This window comes from Phocoena sinus, chromosome 11, assembly GCF_008692025.1.
Source record: "Phocoena sinus isolate mPhoSin1 chromosome 11, mPhoSin1.pri, whole genome shotgun sequence".
NCBI lineage: Eukaryota > Metazoa > Chordata > Mammalia > Artiodactyla > Phocoenidae > Phocoena > Phocoena sinus.
In genome coordinates, this window is record NC_045773.1 from 28,429,108 (window position 1) to 28,449,222 (window position 20,115).

Consider the following 20,115-nt stretch of genomic DNA (forward strand, 5'->3'; position numbering starts at 1 on the left):
GCATTTACTGCTAACTTCTCAAAAACCTTTACTTATGTTTCTTCAATATCACAAAATGAACAACACATTGCCTCCAGCAATATTTCTTTAGTTTCCCTTTTCCCCTTTTCTTGATCTCATTCCTCCCCTCTCTACTAAACCCCAGCTCCTCTGAAGCTTCTCCTTAAGTCCCCAAAGAGTTCGCCAAAGTGTAAAAGAGGTTTTTGTTGTCGCTGTTTTTGTTCAGTTTTTGTTCTAGTGAGGATTTAGAAAGTGCTGTCTATTTTAACTGTTCACGTGATGAGGTATACAAGGTGGTAGGCTGCTTGGTTTTTTTGTTCATTTGGTTAGTTCTTTTGGTATGTATTTATTTAATTTTGAATTATTCTTATTCTGCTAGTCTCAGTGATAAAAGCTTGTGGTGAACCAAAGCCACCTGTAGCAGATACTACTGGTGTCCCACCAGTACATGGCAGCACCTGTATCTCTGGCTTCCTTAGGCCACTGAGCAACTCTGCCTTTCATACAGTATGATGAAGAGCCAGGGACTTAACAGCCCCTGAAAACAGCCCCCAATCATTGACTGATGGGAGATGGTGTTTAAACAATAGGGTTCTTTTGTCCCTTTGGTGGGATAGCTCAATCTAAGGCATGGGTTCCACATTGTTTCCCAGAGTTCCCCAGGAAGATTAAGCTCTGATCACCCCGAGCAGTAACATGCTTGATAGTGCACCTTCTTTGTCTGTCTTCCCTTCCGCATTTCACTTTCCTATTCTCCCACTGCAGTTTCCTGCAATTACCTTCTAAATAAACTACTTGCTCTTGAATACTTGTCTCAGGATATACTTGTGGGAGAACACAAACTAAGATGCCATCTCCAGGTGATTACTAATGAACCTGCAGATCAGATAGTTATCTCCCCACTGATTATCTCGGCACTTGCATGTCCTGGGTCCAAGGCAAGTGCCATATCTTTTTTTTTTGAATTTTTGAATTTAATTTTTTTTACACAGCAGGTTCTTATTAGCCATCCATTTTATACACATCAGGGTATACATGTCAATCCCAATCTCCCAATTCATCACACCACCACCACCACCCACCACTGCTTTCCCCCCTTGGTGTCCATATGTTTGTTCTCTACATCTGTGTCTCAATTTCTACCCTGCAAACCGGTTCAAGTGCCATATCTTAAAGCTCTCTGTGAATGTATATATTGCCGAAGATCATGCCAATCAGACAGCGTCATTCACAGCTGAATATGCATATGTTCATAGTAGGTTGCCAGACAATGGTTTAATAATCATTAGATACCACTGTTTAGATCCTAAGTATGTTCATGATATTTACCTTCTGATTGCTAAGCAGGAGATGTAATGATTATAGGCTGATACTTTCTCAGGAGAAGAGTCTAGTTGTTGAGCTTTCCAGTTTCATATGGTTCAGTAATTTCTTCCACATTTAGTGTGGCTGCTGACATTTGTGTTGAAATCTCTCATGCCAATCAGCCTGAGAAAAGCTGGGACTGCTTTTTTCTCATAAAAGCTAGAAAGAACTGCTGTATTATAGGAAACCACCCCAAATTAACAGAAGATTAGGGTAGGAAGCCTGGACAGGGGTTTTAATCCCTGTGCATGAAATCAGTCTGTATACATATTGATCACATTTCTGCTGTTTTAACTGCAATTGTTTTCAATTTCACCTATTCACAATTCTCTATTATTTTATGTGGCCACGGTGTCTGTGTGATGATCTGGAAACTGACCATAATCCACTGTGACATTCTCTGAGTCAAACTTCCTAAGACATCAGTGTTTCACACCAGGACATTTTGTAGGACACCTCGCTACTACCTGTGGGGTTCAAACATCAGAAAGGATGTGAGATCTAAGACTTGGTGTAATCACCTGCATGTAATGAAGCAGGCCAAAGAAAAAAGTGAGAGAGAAAAAAAAAGAAGGGGCTTCCCTGGTGGCGCAGTGGTTGAGAGTCCGCCTGCCGATGCAGGGGACACGTGTTTGTGCCCCGGTCCGGGAAGATCCCACATGCCGGCGCAGCCGCTTGTTCCGTGAGCCATGGCCGCTGAGCCTGCGCGTCCGGAGCCTGTGCTCCGCAATGGGAGAGGCCACAACAGTGAGAGGCCCGCGTACCACAAAAAAAAAAAAAAAAAAAGAAAAGAAAACAAAAGGAAATGGTGTCAGGGAAAGTAGGGACCTATCTAAGTGTTTGTCCAAGTGTAATTGCTCTTTGTTTCTCCCTTTTAAATGTAAAAGATGACTGGCAAATGTCTCTTTTTCCTTGGCACTAGGATTGGGAGGAAGGAAAAGGGAAGGAGGCAATCTTGAAGAAGAGAGCTATAAGAAGCAGCATGGTGTAGTAACAAGAGTCTGAAGGCCAGGATTCTAGTCCCTGTTTATGAGCTGTATGCCTCTGTGAAATTATTTAGCTGTTCTGCAATTTTCAGTTGCATTTATTGCAAAATTATGTTTGCTTCTCATCCTCCACTAGACCAGGAGCATCTTGAGGTTAGGAACTGAGAATGATTCAATTTCTCCAGCACCTATATGGCACTGGGCAGAATATACTGAATGATTTTGAATTTAAAAAGGGAGCAAGCACAAGGGCCCCACGGTGGTCAGACATGAACTGAATTGATCTGCACCAAAGAAAGGGAGAAAGGGAGGATAGAGAATAATTCATTTAATTACTTGAAATACATTTACTGAGTGCCTATTATATACATATATATATATATATATATATATATACACTATATGTAATACATATAGTATGGGTGTATATATATACTATGTAAAATATCATAATAGAAATTTTATAGTATATAAATATATGGATTATATATAATAAGTTTAAATTAAAATTTATAATATAAAATATTATACTATATATATTATAGATACTATTTATACTTTTAGGTGCTAGAAACACTGCAGTGACCAGAAAAAAAACCCCATATCTATAACAGATCTTTCATTCTAAGGGGCAAGATGATAAAAAAGATAAATTATATACAATGCTTGGTTAAGGACAAGAGCTAAGGAGAAAAATAACACACAAAAAGAAGAAAGGAATGGACAGGGGAGTCTGTGGTTCAATTTTGGTTAGGATGCCCGGAAAGGCGGAGTGCAGTCAGTCACCGGTTCAATTAAGGCCTGCGAGCCCGCGTGCTGAGAGAAACAAAAGAAAGGAAGGCTTTAGGAATCAAAAAAGATCCAGAGTGAGGAAACGAAGCGAAAGGAAATTCAGTGAGGAGCAGTGAGGGGTGGGTAAGTTGAGCGCGTGTGGGAGGAAAGAAGGAAGCAAAAATGCAGCACAGCCTAAACAATCATGTTACTTTTTACATTTGGTAAAAAACAAAGATTGTGTGGATTATGACGAAATCCCTTCCTGAGGGAATTCTCACCTCAGCTTCTTTCCAGAGAGCAACAGTGTTTCCCGTCCCCTAAACAGGGATTTTTGTCATTATGGCTTTTGATTGGCCCGGTATAGGCACGTGCTCTGCGCCTATTGGCCCGAGCGTCTGTCCCCAGACGAGTAGCCATGTTGGGGCCCTTCCCCGCCGCGGGGCCGTCTGGGAGTTGTAGTCCTTGCTCCGCTCCGTCCAGTGGGGAGACTTTTTGCCCTCTGCTCCTGGGTCCCTCAGGCAGCCACTCCCGTGGGCACACGCCCAGGAACTGCTTCTGCCCCGCGCTCCCTCCCTCTGCCTTTCACTTCCCAGCTGCCAAGATCTTGGAAGGTAGGGGCGGGGGCAAGCCCAAGTCGAACAGTGTTTCTGTGGCGCAGATCCGGGGTTCTGCGCGCGTCCGGTCATTACTCCGGCGGTCCAGTGGAGCGGGGACTGACTGGGTCCACGCAGCTCGTTGGGAGGTAGTGGGGGGGTCTGTCGGGAGGACCCTCCCACCTCACCTCACCTTCTCACGGCCACTTCCTGAGCACCGGCCCTAACCCTAACCCGCCCCTCCTCCGCCGCATTTTGTAAGTGGGTAAACTGAGGCATGGGGGCATGCCAGCGGTTCCAGGGGACGCCCCAGCTCCTGGCTCTGGTGGTGTAGTTGGCATGGGCCGCTTTTGGATTTTTTTCAGTTTTACTGTCAAGTAGCAGGACTCTATGCCCCAACAGATGTGTGTTAAACATCCAGCTCTGGGTTCCCCAGGGGGAGGGAGGAGGGTTTGAACAAGTGTCCAGGAGGAGGAGCTAAGCAGGACACGGGGAAGGCAATATATTGGGAGAGAATTTTACATTTAGTATTTAAAAGACACAAAAAAATAATTCATTATGGTGGGAGAAATCAGTACTCTGTTGGACTTCCTTACATCTATTTTATGGCTTAATGTAGATTTTTTTTTCTTTTTTTGCTGTACGCGGGCCTTTCACTGCCGCGGCCTCTCCCTTTGCGGAGCACAGGCTCCGGACGCGCAGGCTCAGCGGCCATGGCTCACGAGCCCAGCCGCTCCGCGGCATGCGGGATCCTCCCGGACCGGGGCACGAACCCGCGTCCCCTGCATCGGCAGGCGGACTCCCAACCACTGCGCCACCAGGGAAGCCCTAATGTAGTTTTTATATGAAAACATGCGGGGATTTTTAAGGTGTGTTCATGTGGGGGGAAAAGGCCGGTTAGTGGAACTGGAGCTGGAATTGCAGCTTCTTCTCTAGGATCAAATTCTTCCTCTGCTGTATGACCAGCCACTCACAGTGCTTACCGGGGAAAAAAGAACTTAAAGCTCCCTGCCTGAGTGGCCCAAGGAGCTGCCAGGAGCTGAAATCTAGATGAAGTCTTGCTTGTGAAAGTTTGCCACATTCAAACTTTTATTATTGTGCGTCTCTCAGAACTGTGCTTGGGATCGGCATAGAATACAGCCTGTGGTCATGTTAGAAAGGCTCAGATCCTTGCTGGGTCCGGGACTACCGAAAGCGGCCCCGACTCGCACCTGTTAAGGTCCTGTACCTGAACTCTCCATTTTCTGGCTCCATCTTACCGCCGGCGGCCCGGGCAGCGGAGGCTTCTGGGAGTTGTAGTCCCGCCTCTAGTTTCCCGGAGGGCTGGTACTCCATCTCCCAGCGTGTCGTTTGGCTTGGCGAGGTGTCTCCTGGGAGTTGAAGTCTCACTTCCAGCAGTTCTCTGGAGCAGCCCCTTGACTCGGAACTACAACTTCCATGTGGCCCTGCGTTCTTGGCTGCTTGCCCTGCGTCCACTAGCTGCGAGCCGGGTGTAGTGAAATATGTTTAGCAAAAATGTGTTTTTGTTGTTTTTGATTGTATACGCTCTTCCAAGTACTACGTGGGGGTTTATTGTATACGCTTTTCTAAGTATCTTAGGAATTATGCATGCTTTCAAACAGTGCTAACACTCAACAGTTTACAGAGCATGTTCATACTATCTCTCGTAATAATACTGTATCTCCCATTTGTAGTTAAGAAAAAAACTTGAGAAGACGATTTGTACACGGTCACACACCTAGTAATAAAATGTAATATATCTTTTATAAATAAATAGATATTACATTTAGTTATAGTTTAATTCTCTCAAGCGCTATATGAGAGAAATAGCCATTTTCATATGCATTTTCCATATTAGAAAACTAAGGCTAGGAAATAGGGAAGTTGAGCAACGTGTCGAAGTTAACTAAGCTAGTGAATAGAACTACCGAGATTGTAACCCAGTCTGCTTGACAGACTCTGCTTAGAAAAAGACTCTATCTTATGGAGGTGGAGGGAGCCCGAGCTTTCTGAGTACGGAATTTGGAATCTTTCCACTATACCATGTTGCCTCTGTAGTTAAACACTAAACCGTAGTGCTGCAAAAACCTTTGAGATCATTTAAATCTAAGGCAAAGATCTTGGAACAGTTCCTGGCATATAGTAGAGGTTCCACAAATGTTAGCTCTATAGAGTTTTATAATACTTTTATTTTAGAGATGAGGAAACTGGTGCAGGTGGTGAAGCAGTTTGCCCAAGGTCACACAGCTGGTCTGTGTCAGGTATGAGACTAGACCCGAACGTCTTGTTTCCAAGTCCAGGGTTATTTTCATTCTACCAGCAGACAGCTAGCAGGGACGCCATATGTGAAGCTGTTTAGATAATGGTTTCTCTTCTAATTTGTTCTTCCTAGGCCACAGACCAGGACCAATTGTTGTAAAATCTCTTTTCTTATTATTGGTAATGTAATATTTCATGAATTCAACAAATGTTTTCTGAACATATAGCTCATCTCTCTTTAGGTACAGGGCCTCATGGATGAAAAGTAGCTAATGGGTTAGGGCTAGAAGGACCTTATAAATCATCTAATCTAACTTTTTCATTTAAAAAATTAGGGAATTGAGGTACAACATTCACAGCCTTCATCTCATGCCCTTGTGTCACAAGCATTCTGTTTCTGCAAGGAGGCAGGGCTCTGGAGGCCTCATAGTCCTGTATGTGACCTTTTAGGCTCATGCTTTATTTTACTTAGTATCCTTGTCCTTGCCTTATTCCTGTACATGTTTGGTGGAATGCTTTAGGAAATGTTTCTGTGTACATGCAGCTCTCTTTCTTTTAAGGTACATGCAGCTTCAATATGTTCCATTTGTATTTTGGGAATTAGTCTTGTCTTGGCTCCCAATACTCTTTTCTCTTTTGTCCTGTAAGACACGAGAACAAAATCTGACATTGTGTTTGCATTCACATATGTTAAAATCTAATCCTCTAATATAGGGTAACATAAATGAACACATGAGTTGTTTGAATTATATAAAACTTTTGTTTTAGAAGACACATTGGCCTTTTCAATTATTCACAGATAAAGCAGATTACTCTCACCTCTTGTGTGTGAAAGATGATTTCTACATAATTAGATAATAAAGTAGCAGTTTTATAAATTACTGGCTAAACGTTCCTGAGATAGTCATTATGGGAGATGTTCTCCTGGTCACCCTCTGTCCCACCAGCACTCTCCTAAATGACAGTCTGATCAGTCAGCTTCCAGCTAAGTGCCTGACCACTAGTAGACACGGAAAAAGTATTCGTGGAATTGCATTCAGAAGCACCTTTGAGCTCTATTCCCACATTTTCCCCCTGAATCTCAGTTTTCTCTTTTAATGCGGAAAGGAAGCTTTGAAATACAAGCTGTTGCTACAGCTTTTGAGGTCATCCTCTGAGGGACTGTTGCTTTGGGAATGTCCAGGTCTGTGACTTCTAAGATGAGAAAGTGATCCAAATAGCAAAACATAGAGAAGCAATAGAGAGTGGTAATCTGAAGGCCTATGACTGAAATCCCAGTCCTGCCTCTTAGGCATGTTACTAAGCCCTTGGTTTCCTCTTCTGTAAAGCAAGGATAATAAGCATTCTACCGCATAAAGTGATGATAAAGATTAAATAAGGTAGTGTGTTTAAAGCTTTGAGCATGTCAGGTGCTCAATAGCTTGCATTTAATAGATGAATAGATCTTATTTTTGTCATTATTAATGTAAACGTGTATATGAAAATATATTTACTCAGGATTTAAACTGGAGGCAGATATCTGTTTTATAAAAGGGTTTTGTCATTTGTTTTCTTAGAGTAGCAAGCTTGGCCATCACATATAAACTATGAAGTTAACTGCAACTCTTGATAATCCATCTTGTCAGCTCAGTGAAAGTGTCTTGTGTAGGCAGAGAGATAGTGAAGCTTTTGGCTCTTCATTGACTGCTGAGAGGTCCCTGATCTCTGGTTTCATCTATATATTAAATCTTGGGTTGAAAAATGGTCAGTAGGGCCTTCTGTCCACTTCTGGAAAGGACTGGGCCTATCCCAGGAGCCTCAGGGTTAAAGTGAAGCAGTTGTCATCCAGCTGGTGAGTAATCCCGTGGCAGTGGCTATGTGGACACAGCAGTGCTTCTTTCTAAAGCTGACAACTTCAGTAGCCATGAGGTTACTGATAGAGAGGTGAGTAACAGAAGAGGGGTGATGCTGGGGACAGGGAAGGAGAAATGAAATGAGGATCATAGCGAGAGCAAAGAGCAGAGAACGAAGGAAACAGTTGAGGCCCTCAGTCGAGTTGTCTCAAGCATGTATTTATTGAGCACATTTATCCTGCTCCTAGCTCTGTGCCAGGCACTGCACTGTTATGCAGTGGAGATACAGCCTTGAATGTGGCTGACATGGAGGTGGTCATGGTGGTGGGTTGTGGTATATTCTAAGCAGGGAAGAACTTGAAGGAAAGAAGCAAGGAAGGTAGAGTGTGTTGGGATTTGATGAGCAGAAAAGTCTTTGTGCTTGGGGTATACAAATCACTGAATGGGGGAGGTGGGAGAGATGAGGCTGCAGAGGCAGGCATGGGTGATATTATACAGAGTCCAGTTATCTGTATTGCAAAAGAATTTTGGACTTTATTCCAAGGGTATTTGTGAAACCATTTAAAAGTCTTAAGTGGAGAAATAAAATTATTGGATTTGTTTTTTAAAGACTTTGGATGCAGTATGGATGATGAATTTGTGATAGGTAATAATGTGGGAAAACCAGATAGTCTTGCGTTTCTTTAACTTTAATGTGCATGTGAATTTCCCGCTGATCTTAAAATGCGGAGTCTGATTCAGCAGATCTGGAATGGGCCAGCACCAGCAGGCTGTTGCTGCTGGTCTATGGACTATCCTTTGAGTAGCAAGTACTTAGGAGACTCTTCAGTGTTCTAGGTCAGAGATAATGGTGATTAAGAGAATGGGCTCTAGAGAGCAGAAGACCTGGATTCTAATCTTGGTTTTTCCACTTATTTGCTGTGTGACTCTGGGGAAAGTGAGGTAATCTCTTTGAGCCTCAATTTCCTTATTATCTGTGAAAGGTGGGTAATAATTTCTATTGCTGTAATCATGTTTTAAATTTTCAACGAGGTCACCCTTGGAAAGGGTTACTGTGCTTAATACAGTAATTGAACTCAGGAAATGGTAGCTTTGATTTTATTCTTATGGTTATTAGTAAAAATCATAATATTATGCACCCTGCTCCACATTTCCTTGTTTATCACATTTTCTTGTTTATCACATTTTGAATGCTAGGTGGAATAGATTACCTTTAATTCTACTGTTTTTGCTTCTGTCTCACAGGTGAAGTGCTGAACTTTGTAAAAATTTGAACATTATGGGCAAATAGATTTCTCTCAGCAATTGAGTCTCTCAATTTGATGGAAAAAAATCTGGGATCCTGAAAGTACCATCTTATATCTGATTGCAGGAACTTGAGGCACCTTTGCCTAGCCTTGTAAATTTATTTAGCCCAATTATAGTGCCTCCTTCTTTACATAATTTTAACCTGTTTGGATTGTTCTCCAACCAGTGATTCTCAACCCTTGTTGCAAGTTAGAATCACCTGGGGCTGGTCCCATCCATACAAATTAAATCAGAGTGCCGGAGGGGAGGCAGGCGTTGATAATTTCTTTTTTAAGTTTCCTGGGTTATAATGAAGTGCATCTAGGATTGAGAACCATTGATTTTAAAAACCATAACATCACAAAATAAATCAAGCACAGTCTAAGGGCCTGGGTGGGGAATGAAATATCTGGAAAGTAGCTGAAGTCTTTGGGAGTGAAAGAGATAATAAGCCTAGTCACAAATCTCTCTTGGAATCTGATGAACTAACTGTAGGTTGTGCCCTGGGTTACCTTTGAGATTACTTACTAGGACACCCTCGTTCTAACCCTTTTTATCTCTAGCTGTGCTTACCCTAGTCAGGATTCTCCTTAATGTTGAGTTTCAGACTGCTTTTCTCTTGTATTTAGTTTGTTCCATTCCTCAGAGCTAAAAAAAAGTTATTAACCCATGAAAACCATGTTCAAAAGAAACTGAGTTACATGTTTTCATGAGTTGTGGCCATGTTATTGAAAAGGCTTAAACTATTGTTCAGATAAAATACAACCCATTTTTACTAGCAACATTCTTACATTCTAATTCAGTAGTTTAAAAGGAACCACTTCCAGAGATGCTGCCAATTATAAAGATGGGTTTCTTTCTGTCTTTTTTCTCTTTAAAATTACTTCCATCTACCATTTTAGGGTGGAACAGTTAAGTTAATTTGATTAAATGCCTTTAATTTTCTGGATTATCCATAATATATAGGACCCCTTTCCTTTAAAAATTTTTTCCTCCATAGATAATGTGTATTCTTATGTTTGTATCTGAATATATATGTTTTTTTCTTCATGAAAGTAATTTATATTTTTTATTGAAATATAGTTGACATACACTATTATGATAGTTTCAGGTGTACTACATAATTACTTGATATTTTCATACATTATGAAATGATCACCAAGATAAGTCAAGTAACCATCTGTCCACATACAAAGTTATTGCAATATTATTGACCATATTCCTTATGCTGTTTATTACATCCTTGTGACTTATTTCTTATATGGCTGGAGGTTTGTACCTTTTAATCCCCTTCACCTATTTTGCTGACCCCCTCACCCATCTGCCTTCTGGCAACCACATATTTGTTCTCTGTATCTATGAGTCTGTTTTTTTGTTTTGTTTTGTTTGCTTGCTTGTTTTGTTTTTTCTATTCCACATATAAGTGAGATAATGCGGGATTTATCTTTCTCTGCCTTATTTCACTTAGCATACCTTCTAGATGCACCCATATTGTTGAAAATGGCAAGATTTCATTTTTTTATGGCTGAGTAATATTCCTGTGTGTGTGTGTGTGTGTGTGTGTGTGTGTGTGTGTGTGTGTGTATCACATCTTCTTTATCCATTCATCTATCAGTGGACACGTAGGTTGCTTCCATATCTTGGCTACTGTAAATAATGTTGCAATGAACACTGGAGTACATATATCTTTTCAAATTTGTGTTTTTGTCTTCTTTGGGTAGATTCCCAGAAGTGAAATTGCTGGATTGTAAGGCAGTTCTATTTTTTAATGTTTTGAGGAACCTCCATACTGTTTCCATAGTGGCTGCACCAATTTACAATACCACTGACAGTGCATGAGGGTTCCCTTTTCTCCTCATCCTCTCCAACACGTGTTATTTGATGTCTTTTTGATGATAGCCATTCTGACAGGTGTGAGGTGGTATCTTATGTTGTTTTTATATGCATTTCCCTGATGATTAGTGATGTTGAGTGTCTTTTCATGTGTCTCTTGGCCATCTGTATGCCTTCTTTGGAAAAATGTCAATTCAGGTCCTCTGTCCATTTGTTAATGGGTTGTTTTTTTTTTTTTTTTTTGATGTTGAGTTGTATAAATTCTTTGTATATTTGGGACATTAACCCCATATCAGATACATTGTTTGTAAATATCTTCTCCCATTCAGTAGGCTGCCTTTTCATGTTGTTGATAGTTTCCTTCACTGTGCAAAAGCTTTTTAGATTGATGTAGTCCTATTTGTTTATTTTATTTTTTCTATGTTTCCCTTGCCTGAGGAGACATCTAAAAAAATATTTCTAAGACCAATGTCTAAGAGTGTACTGCCTCTGTTTTCTTCCAGGATTTTTATGGTTTCAAATCTTACATTAAAGTCTGTAATCCATTTTGAGTTTACTTTTCTATATGGTATGAGAAAGTAGTTCAGTCTGATTCTATCGCATGTAGCTGTCCAGTTTTCCCAACACCACTTGCTGAAGAGACTATCTTTTCTCCACTGTATATTCTTGCCTCCTTTGTTGTAGATTAACTGACCATAAGTGTGTGGGTTTATTTCTGAGCTCTCTATTCTGTTCCATTGATCTATGTGTCTGTTTTTGTGCTACTACCATACTGTTTTGATTACTGTAGCTTTCTAGTATAGTTTGAAATCAGGGAGTGTGATTTGTTCTTCTTTCTAAAGTTCATTTTGGCTATTCAGGGTCTTTTGTATTTCCTTACATGTTTTAGAATTATTTGTTCCAGTTGATAAAGATTGCATTGAATCTGTAGATTTGCCTTGGGTAGTATGGTGATTTTAATGATATTAATTCTTCCAATCCGTAAGCGTGGTATATCTTTCCATTTGTTTGTATCATCTTCAATTTCTTTCATCAGTGTCTTATAGTTTTCTAAGTCTTTTACTTCCTTGGTTAGATTTATTCCTAGGTGTTTTATTCTTTTTGATTAAATTATAAATGGGATTGTTTTCTTAACTTCTCTGATACTTCACTGTTAGTGTATAGAAACACAGCAGATTTCCATGTATTAATTTTGTATCCTGCAGCTTTACCGAATTTATTTTTCAGTTCTAATAGTTTTTGGTGGGCTCTTTAGGAATATACATGCTTACCAAAAAAAAAAAAATATATATATATATATACATACACACACACACACACATATAATTAGGTATTATATATATTTTATATACATAAATATAATGAAATCTGCAGTGACAGTTTTATTTATTGCTTTCCAATTAGATTCCATTTATTTATTTATTTATATTGTCTTATTGTTCTGGCTAGGACTTCCAATAATTTGTTGAATAAAACTGGTGAGAGTGGATATCCTTGTCATGTTCCTGATTTTACAGGAAATGCTTTCAGCTTTTCATCACTGAGTATGATGTTGGCTGTAGGTTTGTCATATATGGCTTTTATTATGTTGAGTTATGTTCCCCCTATTCTCATTTTGTTGAGAATTTTGGCCATAAATGGATGTTGAATTTTGTCAAAAGCTCTTTCACAAACTTGTGATAATCATATGACTTTTATTCTTCAATTTGTTAATATGGTGTATCACATTGATTGAATTGTGGATGTTAAGCTATCCTTGCATCCCTGGGATAAATACTTCTTGATCATGGTGTATGATCCTTTTAATATATTATTGAATTTGATTTGCTAATATTTTATTGGGAATTTTTGCATCTATTTTCATCAGTGGTATAGGCCTGTAATTTTCTTTTTTTGTGTGGTGTCTTTGATTTTGGTATCAAGGTGACGCTGGTCTTATAGAATGGGTTCGGAAGTGTTCTATCCTCTTCAATTTTGGAATAGTTTGAGAAGGTTAGGTGTTAACTCTTCTTTAAATGTTTGGTAGAATTCAACTTTGAAGCTGTCTGGTCTTGGTGTGTTCATACTTTCTATTTTTCCCTGATTTAGTCTTGGGAGATTATATTTTTCTAGGAATTTATCCACTTTTTTTTTTTTCTTTCAGTACGTGGGCCTCTCACTGTTGTGGTCTCTCCTGTTGCGGAGCACAGGCTCCGGATGCACAGGCTCAGCGGCCATGGCTCACGGGCCCAGCCGCTCCGCGGTATGTGGGATCTTCCTGGACTGGGGCACGAACCATGTCCCCTGCATGGGCAGGCGGACTCTCAACCACTGTGCCACCAGGGAAGCCCTATCCACTTCTCATAGTTGCCCATTTTATTAGTGTGTAATTGTTCATAGTAATCTCTTTTTAAAAAAAATATTTATTTATTTATTTGGCTGCATCAGGTCTTAGTTGTGGCACGTGGGATCTTTGTTGCGGCATGTGAGATCTTTTATTGCAGTGCATGGGCTCTTTGTTGCAGTGTGTGAGCTTCTCTTCAGCTGTGGCACGTGGGCTCCAGGGCATGCGGGCTCAGTAGTTGCAGTGCGCAGGGTCGAGAGCGCGTGGGCTTAGTTGTCCTGTGGCATATTGGATCTTAGTTCCCTGACTAGGGATCGAACCTGCGTCCCCTGCATTGGAAGGTGGATTCTTAACCACTGGACCACCAGGGAAGTCCCCATAGCAATCTCTTATCCTTTGTATTTCTGTGGTGTTGGCTGTAACTGAGTTTATTTATTTGAGCTTCTCTCTTTTTTTCTTGATGAGTCTGGCTAAAAGTTTATCAAGTTTGTTTACCTTTTCAAAGAATAAGCTCTCAGTTTCATTGATCTTTTCTATTGTTGTATTTATAAAGGCTCTATTTCATTTATCTTTCTCTCTAATCTTTATTATTTCTTTCCTTCTACTAACTTTGGGTTTTGTTTGTTCTTTTTCTAGTTCCTTTAAGTTAGCTTGTTTATGTGAGATTTTTCATTTAATGTTCTGACATCATATTTTACATCTTTTTGTTTTGTGTATCCCTTAACTACTTATTGTGGAAATAGATGATTTAACTACTTTTGTCTTTTAACCTTCATACTGGCTTTGTAAGTGGTTGATCTACTTACTACCTTTACTGTAATTTTACCAATGAGATTTTCCTTTTCATTATTTTCATATTTCTAGTTGTAGTCTTTTCTTTTCCGCTTAGAGAAGCTTGTTTAGTGGTGGTGAACTCTTTTAGCTTTTGCTTATCTTTAAAATTCTTTTTTTAAAATTAATTCAGGGCTTCCCTGGTGGTGCAGTGGTTGAGAATCTGCCTGCCAATGCAGGGGACACGGGTTCGAGCCCTGGTCTGGGAAGATCCCACATGCTGCGGAGGAACTGGGCCCATGAGCCGCAGCTACTGAGCCTACGCGTCTGGAGCCTGTGCTCTGCAACAGGAGAGGCCATGATAGTGAGAGGCCCGTGCAACGGGATGAAGAGTGGTCCCCGCTTGCCGCAACTAGAGAAAGCCCTCGCATAGAAACGAAGACCCAACACAGCCAAAAATAAATAAATAAATTTTAAAAATTAATTCAATCACTGATAAGTGTTTATTGAGTACATATGTGTCAGACATTGTGTTGGGTGCTTGAAATAATAGTGCTAAGCTTGGGGATAATTATTGCTGTAGCAGGCAAATTAGCTCCCTAGTATCTTTTTTTAAATTGAAGTATAGTTGGAAATTCCCTGGCATCCCAATGGTTAGAGCTTAGTGCTTTCACTGCAGTGGCCTGTGTTCAATCCCTGGTTGGGGGGTACTTCCCTGGTGGTCCAGTGGTAAAGAATCTGCCTTACAATGCATGGGATTCCGGTTCAATCCCTGGTTAGGGAAATAAGATCCCACATGCTGCGGGACAACTAAGCCCAGGCGCCACAACTACTGAGCATGCATGCCTCAACTAGAGAGCCTATGTGCCGCAAACTACAGAGCCCACGTGCTCTGGAACCCACGCGCCACAACTAGAGAGAAGCTTGCGTGCGCACCTCAATGAAAGATCTCACATGCCTCAAATGAAGATCATGCATGCTACAACTAAGACCCAACACAGCCAAAAAAAAAAAAAAAGAAATTGAACTATAGTTGATTTACAATTTTGTGTCAGCTTCAGCTGTACAGCAAAGTGATTGAGTTTTATATATATATATACATATATATATATATATATATACACACACACATACACACACACACACATACACACATATATGTATATTCAGATTCTTTTCCATTACAGGTTATTACAAGATATTGAATGTAGTTCACTGTGCTATGCAGTAGGACCTTGTTGTTTATCTATTTTATATATAGTAGTTTGTATCTGCTAATCCCCAACTCCTAATTCATCCCTTCCTCCCACCTCTTCCCTTTGCTAAGCATAAGTTTGTTCTCTATGTCTGTGAGTCTGTATTTGTTCTATAAATAAGTTTATTTGTATCATTTTTTAGATTCCACATATAAGTGATATCATATGACTTACTTCACTTACTGACTGACTTCACTTAGTATGATAATCTCTAGGTCGCTCCTTGAAGAGAACCTCTACAATTGTGATTATCCTCCCATTTGTGGGTTGCCCACCCAGGAGTGTGGGTCTGGACGGGACTGCAGCTCCACCTCCACCCCTCCTACCCTCTTGTCACTCCTTCTTATATCTTTAGTTGTGGAAAATCTTTCTTGCTAGTCTTCAGGTTGTTCTCATAAGTAGTTGCTCCGTAAGTAGTTGTAATTTTGATGTGTCTGTAAGAGGAGATGAGTTCAGGTCTTCCTACTCTGCCATCTTGGCCACACCCTTGAATATTTATATTTAGAACTTTATATCCAGTTTTCAGGAGGATTCTTGGCCTGAATTTATATTACCCTATACCTCAATTTCCTTTTACAGCATTTCCTAAGCTTCTCTGCTCACTAGAAGGTCATTTCACAATGTAGTAGTTTTATTTTTCTACTGTGTTGACTTAATAGAGAGAAAGACTGGGAAAAGTGTTTTTGCTGGCGGGTTTAATACAGTTTAAAAATTACATATTTTGGGGGAATTTGCATGTATGCCAAGGTTTTCTTGTAATGATAAATAAGTAGGCATAGAAAAAAAATTGAGAAACTGGTTAAGAGGTTCACAAAAGGTGCTCATTGACAGTATTCTGGAACCTAAAGACTCTTTCTGAATCTTTTTATGTGTTTATTAGTGTTCCTCATTATGGATTTACCTCTTTTTATTAACAGTCAGGTTTCCATGAAAATTCAATGTAGTTTGCAGTTTCTCAGGCTCACAGCTATTGGAGCTAAAACCCATCATAGATAATGTGGAAGTATCAGTGCTTCCTCATGAGGTTTAATGCATGCGTATTTTAGTTGAGCATGGGCTGGAGGAAAGTATGGTCTACAGTCATTTAATCACTGAAGTTTGTAGTATGTGATATGGACAAAATTTATATTTTTTGCAGGACTTGAAGGCTCTTTTGCATGTATTCAGTTTTGAAACAATAAAAAAAACCCTCACTGCTGTCTCCACATTTACTGCAGGACGGTACTTGCTTGGTTGTGCCAGGAGATGCCTGAGTGATACCTAGAAGCTGGAGTCTGTGTATGTGCTTGGAGCCCTGAGGACAGGCAGAGGAACCTGCTGGAATAAGGTTGTTTTTCTCAACCCTGAAGCACTGGCAGTCTCTGTCCAACCTCTCCCAGGAATGAGCCTAGTGAGGGGAGAGGTTGTGATCTGCAGGAGAGCAGGGAAAAATGCACGCGCGACAAATGTGGACGGTATGGAAGAGGTATAACAAGAAGATGGTTGGGTGGAGGGAAAGGGAAGGTTTTTGTTTTTTGTTTCAGAAATATGTATGTGAATGGTGCCCTCTGGAGTTGTGCTGGACACAGCTTACATGGCTCTATACACAGAGAGGCCTGATTAATGGGAGGTGCCGATACCTCCATGAGTGGTGAAGTGATACTGGGGATACAAAGGCAGCAGGTGGCCACTGCAGTTTGAAATCCCAGTTGCTGGGTTCTGCCAGCTGAGGGGGTAAAAGCAAGGACAGGAAGCTTCAGCAGCCAGTGGCCACAGATAAATCTACAGCTGAGGACCTCTCTTGGCCCCTCTATGCAGGACAGAAAGCTTCCTCTAGTCTCTTGAAACTCCACAAGGCAACAGACCAACGTCTCCCTGGCCCAGAAGAATTAGCTGCATTTGGCTTCCTGGTGCAGATGAAACAGCTGGGTCCAACTCTTATGGGTCAGGGCCTGGCTGGAATTATATGCAAGGGTGGTTTGACCAGAAGCTTCTGCATTTCTGGCTGGCTCCCAGGTGATGCAGATGTGGAAGATGGGTCACCCTTGGAATAGCAAGATTCTAGTTCTTTGTGGCTTCTACTATGTTGCCATTTTTTTTAATTGAAATATAGTTGATTTACAATGTTGTGTTAGTTTCTGCTATACAGCAGAGTGATTCAGTTATACATATATATACATTCTTTTTTTTAATATTATTTTCCATTATGGTTTATCACAGAATACTGAATATAGTTTTCCCTGTGCTATACAGTAGGACCTTGTTGTTTATCCATTCTCTATATAATAGTTTGCATCTGCTCACCCCAAACTCCCACTCCATCCCTCTCCCATCCCGTTTCCCCCTTGGCAACCACAAGTCTGTTCTCTGTGTCTGTGAGTCTGTTTCTATTTCATAGAATTCCATTTGTGTCATATTTTAGATTCCACATATGAGTGATATCATATGGTATTTGTCTTTCTCTTTCTGATTTACTTCACTTAGTATGATAATCTCTGGTTCCATCCATATTGCTGCAAGTGGCATTATTTCATTCTTTCTTATGGCTGAGTAATATTCTATTGTATATATGTGTCATACCTTCTTTAACCATTTATCTGTCAGTGGACATTTAGGTTGTTTCCATGTCCTGGCTATTGTGAATAGTGCTGCTATGAATATAGAGGTGCTTGTATCTTTTTGAATTATATGTTTGTCCAGGTATATGCCCAGGAGTGGGATTGCTGGATCATATGGTGACTATTTTTAGTTTTTTAAGGAACCTCCATACTGTTCTCCGTAGTGGCTGCACCAACTTAACCTTCTCACCAACAGTGTGGGAGAGTTCCCTTTTCTCTACACCCTCTCTAGCGTTTGTTTGTAGACTTTTTGATGATGGCCATTCTGACTGATGTGAGGTGATACCTCGTTGTAGTTTTGATTTGCATTTCTCTAACATTGATAATTAGCAGTGTGGAGCATCTTTTCATGTACCTGTTGGCCATCTGTATTGTCTTCTTTGGAGAAACATCCTCATACTTTTTTATAGCTTTTATTTCATCTCTATTTTTTGATCAATGCCTCTCTTCCCTCTCAACTATAAGCTCTGCGAAGGCAGGAATAGTGGTGACTTTGCTCATGCTGTCTCCCGAGCATGTGGTCCCTGTGTGGGGTAAGTGGTCCATGCAGATCCCTTACTTAGAATTCGGTATTGCACTTTACCACACTACTTCTAGGCCATCCTCTATTACTTCTTTGGTTAGCCGACTCCTGGTTGCGTGGGGAGTATAGGTAAGTGAAATCTACAGAAGATCGCAGACCTCAGCCCTCTTACCATTTCTCTGAACATGTACAGCAACCCATTTCCTCTGTTTATTGGAGATAATGCCTTGTTTATTGCACTAATACTGTCTATTTTCCCTCTCGAGAAAGTTTGCTCCCCAAAGGCAGGGACCTTGTTTGTACTATCCACAGGCCTGTGATAGACAGAATGAGTTTTTTCTCCTCATTGCCATCAAGACCTGAAAGTCTGGGTCATCCTGAGGCTGCTGCTCCATGCAGATGGGTCATTAATGTTATATAGCTAATAGGAAGTTTCAAATGCTGGGGAGTCAAGAAGGGGCTCATAGGGAGGGAGTATAGAGAGGAGCCTGCTGTCTGGCTCTGAGCACTGACTGCTGGCTTTGCTTCTCATTAGCCGTGTAATCTTGAGCAAAGTACTCAACCTCACTGCCTCTTGTTTTTCTGTAAAACAAAGATTATAATACTACTTAACTCTTAGAGTTATTGTGAGGATTCAGTGAGACTGTTGATGTAAAGCATGCCTTGCACGGTGCCTGATGAGTGGTCAGTGCTCAATAAACATTACCTGTGGTCAGTGTCATTAAACCTTTTATGTTGCTCTGTCTACTTGCTGGCAAGTAGTTATACATGTGCCAGTTTTCAGTTTGAAGATCACAGCTAGATCTTTCTCATAGTATTGTGTTATTTGGGGAAATCTCATATTTGGCCATGAAATAAATGTAGAGGCTAGCAGTTCTGGCCATATGAAGTTTTCTGAAAACATTGGTGGACAACAACCCAGGATTCAGCACAAAAAAGTAAATGCTCATTGATGTTAAATACAAAGGAATATAAGTCAGAAAACAAACACATCTATCATACTGGAGTATTTAAATGCCTCTCATAAACACTTAAGATTCTCATTAGTCCAACATCAGAAAAATGATAAATATTAATATTTGTCATCAAAGGAAAGCTTAGAAATCAAAGCAGAGTAAACAACTGTTGTATTTCAAGGATTACATAATACTGAATGAATTTTAATTCAATATCTCCTAAACTCTATTTTTATGATTTCTCTATACGACACTTTATTTTTATCCAGTACACAAACTAGGAAAGATGTGCATTTAATCAGAAAAGATTCAAGGGATTTGCTGATTTAAAGACCTGGGCTCTGTTGTGTTTTGTGTCTATAAAAGAGACCCACATGTGCCTGAGCCAACCTCCTTCTCCATTGATCTCCATCTATTTTAGGAGAATCATATTGGAAATTGGCTCTGGGTAGATTATGAAAGGGCACTGGGTGCTTTCTGCCTTTGCTGTGGGTTCTTTCCCCCAAGCTTCTCTATTCTTCCCAGTTCTGAATGTGCCCGGAAGCACGTACAGCATCCCCCAGGGTCAGGAGGGAGCAGAGGGAGAGATGACAGGCTGGCACCATCACCCTGCAGCTGTCAGGCTCTCCCTTCCTTCTTTCAGCATCTGAGATGGCTGACTCAGTGTGAGAGGGCCTCACCATGTCACCACAGGAACGCAGTCCTGGGAGTTGAGTGACCTGGGTTTTAGTTCTGGCTCTTTCACTGCCTTATGAATGTC

General features: G+C 40.6%; 1 protein-coding gene across 4 annotated transcripts in view; it reads left to right on the top strand.

Moving 5' to 3' along the window:
- The first annotated feature begins 3,613 nt into the window (after positions 1-3,613).
- The window catches only part of FHIT (fragile histidine triad diadenosine triphosphatase), a 1,483,533-nt gene continuing 1,467,031 nt past the window's right edge, over positions 3,614-20,115 (top strand). For all 4 annotated transcript variants that reach the window (XM_032649510.1, XM_032649509.1, XM_032649512.1 and 1 more), the window contains exon 1: positions 3,614-3,736. The gene's annotated coding sequence lies outside the window, so the exon portion shown is untranslated. The remainder of the gene's footprint in view (positions 3,737-20,115) is intronic.